This window comes from Dendrobates tinctorius, unplaced genomic scaffold, assembly GCF_039654945.1.
Source record: "Dendrobates tinctorius isolate UK_male_01 unplaced genomic scaffold, ASM3965494v1 ptg000070l, whole genome shotgun sequence".
NCBI classification, from domain to species: Eukaryota; Metazoa; Chordata; class Amphibia; order Anura; family Dendrobatidae; genus Dendrobates; species Dendrobates tinctorius.
Genome location: NW_027361738.1, coordinates 44440007 through 44449811, shown reverse-complemented (window position 1 = coordinate 44449811; position 9805 = coordinate 44440007).

Below are 9805 nucleotides of genomic sequence, written 5' to 3'. Positions count from 1 at the left end.
TACTATTACTTGGACGCTGTGCGATACTATTATTTGGACACTGTGTGATACTATTACTTGGACACTGTGTGATACTATTATTTGGACACTGTGTGATACTATTATTTGGACACTGCGTGATACATTATTTGGACACTATGATAGTATTATTTGGACACTGTGTGATACTATTATTTGGACACTGTGTGATACTATCATTTGGACACTGCATGATACTATTATTTGGACACTGTGTGATACTATTATTTGGACACTGCGTGATACTATTATTTGGACACTGCGTGATACTATTATTTGGACACTGCGTGACACTATTATTTGGACGCTATGTGATGCCATTATTTGGACACTGTGTGATACTATTATTTGGACACTGCGTGATACTATTATTTGGACACTGCGTGATACTATTATTTGGACACTGCGTGACACTATTATTTGGACGCTATGTGATGCCATTATTTGGACACTGTGTGATACTATTATTTGGACACTGTGTGGTACATTATTTGGACACTGCGTGATACCATTTTTTGGGCACTGTGTGATACCATTATTTGGACACTGTGCGATACTATTATTTGAGTACTGTGTGACACTATTATTTGGATACTGTGTGATACTATTATTTGGACACTGTGTGATACATTATTTGGACACTGTGTGATACTATTATTTGGACACTGTGTGATACTATTATTTGGACACTGTGTGATACATTATTTGGACATTGCGTGATACTATTATTTGGACACTGTGTGATACTATAATTTGGACACTGCGTGATACCATTATTTGGACACTATGTGATACCATTATTTGGACACTGTGTGATACTATTATTTGGACACTGTGTAGTACATTATTTGGACACTGCATGATACATTATTTGGACACTGCGTGATACCATTATATGGACACTATGTGATACCATTATTTGAGTACTGTGTGATACCATTATTTGGACGCTGTGCGATACTATTATTTGGACACTGCGTGATACTATTATTTGGAAACTCTATGATAGTATTATTTGGACACTGTGTGATACTATTATTTGGACACTGCGTGATACTATTATTTGGACGCTGCGTGATACTATTATTTGGACACTGCATGATACTATTATTTGGACACTCTATGATAGTATTATTTAGACACTGTGTGATACTATTATTTGGACGCTGCGTGATACTATTATTTGGACACTGCGTGATACTATTATTTGGACACTCTATGATAGTATTATTTGGACACTGTGTGATACTATTATTTGGACGCTGCGTGATACTATTATTTGGACACTGCGTGATACTATTATTTGGACACTGCGTGATACTATTATTTGGACACTGCGTGACACTATTATTTGGACGCTATGTGATGCCATTATTTGGACACTGTGTGATACTATTATTTGGACACTGTGTGGTACATTATTTGGACACTGCGTGATCCATTATTTGGACACTATGTGATACCATTATTTGGGCACTGTGTGATACCATTATTTGGACACTACGTGATACCATTTTTTGGGCACTGTGCGATACCATTATTTGGACGCTGTGCGATACTATTATTTGAGTACTGTGTGACACTATTATTTGGATACTGTGTGATACTATTATTTTGACACTGTGTGATACATTATTTGGACACTGTGTGATACATTATTTGGACACTGTGTGATACTATTATTTGGACACTGTGTGATACTATTATTTGGGCATTGCGTGATACTATTATTTGGACACTGTGTGATACATTATTTGGACATTGCGTGATACTATTATTTGGACACTGTGTGATACTATTATTTGGACACTGCATGATACCATTATTTGGACACTATGTGATACCATTATTTGGACACTGTGTGATACTATTATTTGGACACTGTGTAGTACATTATTTGGACACTGCGTGATACATTATTTGGACACTGCGTGATACCATTATTTGGACACTATGTGATACACTGCAGAGTCGGCTGTCAGTCAGTGGCGGGGCATGGTTATAGCCATTGCCTTTAGTGCTGTGAGTGGTGGCTGTAATTGCTCCGGGCATGCCTCCATGACTGAAAGCTGACAGTTCCCGGAAGAAATAGTGCTTTTTTTCTCCCAGGTTTCACAGTTTCAGTACTCCGGCCAGGAACTTACATAACAAGTTTAACCTGCAGATTAACCCTATATCTGCAGATTATTAGCATTATCAGGCCTGACAGATTCCCTTTTAATATGTCACTATAGTGTCCAAAATGGCACTTCACCTCAGACTATATTACTGAAACCTCTACTTAAAATAAAGAGGGGGGACGAAGAGATCCACAGTTAAAATATGAATTTTATTAAATATATAATTAAAACAAACAAAAGTTAAAAAAACAGAATGCCTCACATATGGCAGTCCCAACCCCAGAATAAAGACCAGACTTGATTAAATAATTTCCATACCAGATCCGAGAAATTTACAATGGTAAAAAATTACCAGTGAATACAGTGATAAATTCAAAATGCAAAATGTGGTAATAGAATATTATAAAAGCAAATTTGGCCTAATATGGAGAAAACAATCACTGTGGCTATTAGTATAAATTATTAGAAAAAGGTCTCTGCTAAAATAAGCAAAAAAATGAATGACATCTATACTGCTAAGCTCCCTATAGCACCAAGGTTGTGATCAAAATAATAGTCCACGCACCAAGGTTGTTATAAATATAATGATGTCGCTAAATAATGCTGATAAGCCAAGATAGTCACAATATGGTGACGGACCCCAAATATAATAATGCTCAAAACATATAAAGCACAGTGTCCGCAGTATAGGAGACCGATTCACCTTGTGTTCTGGAGTTGGTAACCACGTCCTCTCACCCCCGAAGCGCGTTTCGCCACTGGCTTCTTCCTGGGGGTGTTTTATCTTATGTTTGTTTTCATTTTATATTTAATAAAATTCATATTTTAACTATGGATCACCATTTACCTGCAGATATAGTGGAAATATGCACTTAAATAATGTTTTAACCATATTTTACTGTGTTACTAGATATGCAGCTACTATTAGAAAATTAAGATAGATTTTCCCTGCAGCAGCTTGCTTCAAGTCATCGGGGCTCTGCAGGAGGCTTGACTGACAGCCAGCACTGCAACATGTACGTACAGAGCAGGATGTCACTCAAGGTGCAGTGGGGAGAGTTTACAGCAGGATTTGGGATCGTAATGCAATGGGCTGGCATTTCATAGGGATAAAGGGGTAGGACACGAAAGAAAAAAAAGGTGTAGACAAGTTGGAGACGGGTCAAACTATGTTGGCATTTCAAAAAATGAAACCATTGACCACGGGAGCGGATTAGGTCAGTGTATAGGGATGTTTTAATCCAATTCTGAAGACAAATGTGTCCACAAAATTTCATGAAATTGTATTTCTGAAATTGAATGTAGAAGTTTGGATGAACACATTGATGTGGCTGATGTTGCCAATAAATCTTCCTGGTTTTATGCATTTTGGAAAGATAGGGAAAATTGGAAATGTGGACGAAGGGTATTTCTGTATATCGTTATATGAATGGAAAAAGTTAGTGTAGATAATTGGGCGCCAAGAGCTTAGGTTAGCGGCTCAATGGATTTAGGTGAGGAGACTGCGATATCGGAGATATCTTTAATGTTATTGAGGTGACATGTTTTGAAAAACCAACAGATTTCTACCTCAAGCCATCGTATGTTTGTACTTTAGGAATAATATGAACGTGAGTGTGACAGAAACAATCGGGGAGTGGATTGTGGATAAGTAGAAACCCTGTGTGTTGGTTTACAAAAGGAAGGCAAACTCTGAAAAAGTAATTTTTGGTGTAATCTATTGACCCTCCACCACTACTGAGGAGTTGCATGGTATTAAATATATATGTGTTGTGTATATATGTTTATTCCAGGACTTCTTACCATATATGAAAAACCAAGTAGGACATTACGATAAATATTATTAATAAAGATATAGTGATTTATTAGATGGTCTTCATATAGAAAATAGTCTATTTGTTCATGGTCAGTCCATTAGATTGGTTGATGACAGTATCTCACCCATCTTTCTCCATATCCTGGATGGAAGGCTCGTATCATCTGTTTGTGCATAAAAGTCAGAATCCAAAATTCAACAAAGTCATGATGTGTGTGCCCCAGTCAGCTCTGTCCTGGAAACCATGTGTGAGTCTTTGGCTCTAGCACCTGCTGTCTATCTATAGCATTCTGAGCTTATAGTATGACATTACCATCCATCAGAGCTAAGAGTACAGAAATATTATATGTAATGTCAGCAAATATATATGAACCAGTACCAGGTTAAGAATAATAATGACTAGCCATAATTAATAATTAAAATAGGGTCGGCATAACTAATAGAACAGACTGTACAGATTGGTACAGTGTTGATTTTGGGAGATTTTAAAGGGAGCATGTCAATTACTATGACGGTATCAAATTAGCCACAGGTCCTTGTGGGGCAACCTGTGCTAAGAGTTGCCATAACTTTAGTTTAAATATCTCATGGGTTGATTTAGAGAAAATGTTCTTTATGTTACATGCAAACGTAGTGCTTGTAGCACCAAAGTTGGAGTCGCGTCGTCCAGAGCACAACTGTCGAAGGCAGGATCACGCAGTGCACCACGGTGACATATGTGAATAAAGAATGTTTTCCAATACTATACAGTGGATTTTTATACTAAATATAAGGCTTCTTTTAGTATAATGTCCCCTTCAAGCAATTGCACTTAGATTAATACGGAATTTGAAGTTAGTGGACTCTCTTTAACTACCGAGAAATTGGTTGAGGTCATGGTTTTGCTTCACAGTTGATGATTTCGAAAACTGGTTAGATGACTTCTTAAAGAAAATAACATAAATATTCATGAAAATATGTAAAATTCTTCATCTGAGTGTAAATACAATTCAATTGAAACTCAGGATCAGGAGGAAATGTTTTCTATTTTAGGGCAAGTTGGTTCACACATTATGGTTTGTTTGTTTTTTCTTTTCTCTAGATCAATAGCAGTGATTGAATTTCTAAAATATTTACCCATACCCCATTCATTCATTAATATACTCCCCCATCCCTCCGATGAATTTGATAGACATACTGTATGCCTTTTTTAACTGTTCTATGCGACTATGTAAAAGGTAGCGATTCATTAACTTACACATTAACTCAAGAAATGCTTTTGATTCTCTTGTCAACTTTTACTCTATAAGTTGTTCCCACTTGGAAATGTTATCAGTAAGTTCATATTGCCCCATCCCCTCCCACACACGAATTGGTCCATAGCTTTTATGTCTGTGAATGGTCACTAGAGGGCCTGGGGCTGCCTACGTCATTAACGAAAAGGTGCACCTGGTTTTGCAATAATTTTAGTATCTTACTGATACGTGTCTGATCATTTTAATGATGAAAAGTCTGATCCAACGCATTTTACTGCATGAAATTAATAAATCCCTTTTCTACAATCTACATGCATTAGAGACATTCCCAGAAATGTGGGCAAACCATTACCTTTATCTAATAAAGTTCAGCAAACCAGCTCGATGGTAAGAATTGTCAGATAACCCTATGATAAAAAAGATAAAACTGAACACGTTTATACATAGCTACATAGGTTTAAAAAAGACTGAAGTCCATCAAGTTCAACCTTTTTCCACCAGTTATAAACTTTTTTGTCACTAAATAATCTATAGCCCGCAATGTTATGTGTACTGAGGAAATCGTCCAGCCCTTTTTTAAAAGCTGTTGTAGTGTCTGCTATTACTACATCTTGTGACCGGCAATCCACAGTCTGACTGCTCTAATTGTAAAGAACAGTTTCCTATTTAGCTGCCGGAATCGTCTTTCCTCCACCTGTAATGAATGCCCCTTGGTCCTTAGTATGGTCTTTGGAAGGAATAAGTCATGTGCCAGTCCTTTGTATTGACCACACATGTATTAGATCTCCTCTGAGATGTCTTTTTTCTAAGCTAAACAAGGCCAACTTTTTCAACCTCTCATCATATGACAGATAGTGATGGGTGGACCCGTGGATATTCTGGTCTGTCGGGTTCTGATGAACTTTAAAAACAAATTTGGTTCGGGTACCTGAACTCAAACTCGAACCCAGATCCCATTCAAATGAATGGGGGGGCTGAACATCCAGCATTTCCCATGCTGTCATCTGCATGACAGCGCAAGAAACATCGGCTCTGATTGGAAGTAACGATTCACGTTACCGCCGGTCACGGTGCTGTGGTTCCCTTGCTGTCACACAGATGACAGCGTGTGAGTCAGCAGCTGTGACCAGCAGGGAAAAGGTTACCGCAGGTCACAGGCGTCGGCGCATGTCCATTTACCTAATAAATAGTAATGGAGAGATGTCTATCAAACACCCCCATTTCTAACTCCTGAGGAAAATTTAATAAAGTCAGAAGTCCCCCAGTGTTTTTTGAAAATTTGATATATTCTTTCAGCTTAATTGTCATATGTCCATATCATTCTGGTGATCTGGGTATCATGACCCGCAAAAAATCTGCAACGTGCGCACATAACCTTAGGGTGTCAACCTCCGCTGGTAGGTAGTCACAGTAGTCGGTTGAGAATGGGGGAATACAGGATTATCTGACTATGTCATAGTTTTTGTCTTTTTTGCGATATGCAATAATACAAAAATTATACACCTGCACTGGTTTTTGGTGTGTTTTAGATATTAAAGTAATTAAAGTAATTTTTTATGGGATTGTATGTTCACTACAGTATTGGTTCCATTTCTTTATTTATTATTGTACAACAGTTTTATCCCATTTTCAAGTAGTTTATATGGTGTCATTCAAAAACTACACAAAAAGAAAACAAGTCCCCATCTGACTTTGTCAATGGAAAAATAAAAAAGTTACGGCTTCTGGTTGTCAAGGAAAGAAAAAAAAAGCCAAAGAGTAAGAATGACAATTGGCCCCGTCAACTGTGTGCGCGCATTCTTCTCACCTGTCACAATTTTCGCCCTTTTGTGTGACCCAGAGGGAGATCCCGTGATTGTAGTTGAATGAGTGGACGTCCAAGATAGAAATCAATGTTGCTGTCCAAGTGGCTTGCTGGAACTCAAGAGGGTGAGTAAAAGGAACGTGAGCAGACAGGTGAATATGATGTGAGCAAAACAGCCGATATATGTACATTTATGAGCTAATGACCAGAATTAAAAATCCCTTTAAAGGGGTTGTCCAGGATTATATATTTTTTTTTACTAAAAAGTTACAGGCAAGGTAGTTGCTAACATTTGTAACTTCCTGTCTGTTGTACTCGGCAACGACTCAGAGAGGTCACAGACCGCTCCTGCTGGTGATTTAGCTGCTCCAGATTAACAGAGCAGCTCTTTCTCATTCGGGTTGCTGTGTCGATGGGTGTGACTGCCAATGTCATGCTGATTGACGTTCCACTTATTTCATTTGTGCAGTGGTGAGATGATTGACACCATCAACAGATCAAAGTGGATGAGAAGTCACTGCTCTGTCAACATGATGTCAGTGGAAGCCGCTGAATCACTGGCAGGAGCGGTTTGTGACAGCTTTGTGCCGACAGGGATCATCGCTGAGCACAACAGGCAAGTAGTTAGCAGCCATCTACCGGTTAGTTCTTACGCACATTGTAAAAATAAATAAATAGTCCTGGAAAATCCATTTAGCCACATTAATTGGATACTGTATTTTGAGATGCTATGTGGTAGGTTTATTCATTTTGTTATGACACTGTGTGATACTATTATTTGGACACTGTGTGATACTATTATTTGGACACTGCGTGATACTATCATTAGACACTGTGTGATACTATTATTTGGACGCTGTGTGATACTATCATTAGACACTGTGTGATACTATTATTTGGACACTGTGTGATACTATTATTTGGACACTGTGTGATACTATTATTTGGACGCTGTGGGATACTATTATTTGGACACTGCGTGATACTATCATTAGATACTGTGTGATACTATTATTTGGACGCTGTGTGATACTATCATTTGGACACTGTGTGATACTATCATTAGACACTGTGTGATACTATTATTTGGACGCTGTGTGATACTATTATTTGGACACTGCGTGATACTATTATTTGGACACTCTATGATAGCATAATTTGGACGCTGTGCGATACTATTATTTGGACACTCTATGATAGTATAATTTGGACACTGTGTGATACTATCATTTGGACACTGTGTGATACTATTACTTGGACGCTGTGCGATACTATTATTTGAGCACTGTGTGACACTATTATTTGGACACTGTGAGATACTATTATTTGAACACTCTGATAGTATAATTTGGACGCTGTGCGATACTATTATTTGGGCACTGTGTGATACTATTATTTGGACGCTGTGCGATACTATTATTTGGGCACTGTGTGATACTATTATTTGGACATTGTGTGATACTATTGTTTGGACACTGTGTGATACTATTGTTTGGACACTGTGTGATATTATTATTTGGACACTATGATAGTATAATTTGGACGCTGTGTGATACTATTATTTGGACACTGTGTGATACTATTATTTGGACACTGTGTGATACTATTGTTTGGACACTGTGTGATATTATTATTTGGACACTATGATAGTATAATTTGGACGCTGTGTGATACTATTATTTGGACACTGTGTGATACTATTATTTGGACACTGTGTGATACTATTATTTTGACAGTGTGTGATACTATTATTTGGACACTGTGCGATACTATTATTTGGACACTGTGTGATACTATTATTTGGACACTGTGTGATACTATTACTTGGACACTGTGCGATACTATTATTTGGACACTGTGTGATACTATTATTTGGACACTGTGTGATACTATTACTTGGATGCTGTGCGATACTATTATTTGGACACTGTGTGATACTATTATTTGGACACTGTGTGATACTATTACTTGGACGCTGTGCGATACTATTATTTGGATACTGTGTGATACTATTATTTGGACACTGTGTGATACTATTATTTGGACACTGCGTGATACATTATTTGGACACTATGATAGTATTATTTGGACACTGTGTGATACTATTATTTGGACACTGTGTGATACTATCATTTGGACACTGCATGATACTATTATTTGGACACTGTGTGATACTATTATTTGGACACTGCATGATACTATTATTTGGACACTGCGTGACACTATTATTTGGACGCTATGTGATGCCATTATTTGGACACTGTGTGATACTATTATTTGGACACTGTGTGGTACATTATTTGGACACTGCGTGATACCATTATTTGGACGCAGTGCGATACTATTATTTGAGTACTGTGTGACACTATTATTTGGATACTGTGTGATACTATTATTTGGACACTGTGTGATACATTATTTGGACACTGTGTGATACTATTATTTGGACACTGTGTGATACTATTATTTGGACACTGTGTGATACATTATTTGGACATTGCGTGATACTATTATTTGGACACTGTGTGATACTATTATTTGGACACTGCGTGATACCATTATTTGGACACTGTGTGATACTATTATTTGGACACTGTGTAGTACATTATTTGGACACTGCGTGATACATTATTTGGACACTGCGTGATACCATTATTTGGACACTATGTGATACCATTATTTGGACGCTGTGCGATACTATTATTTGGACACTGCGTGATACTATTATTTGGAAACTCTATGATAGTATTATTTGGACACTGTGTGATACTATTATTTGGACACTGCGTGATACTATTATTTGGACGCTGCG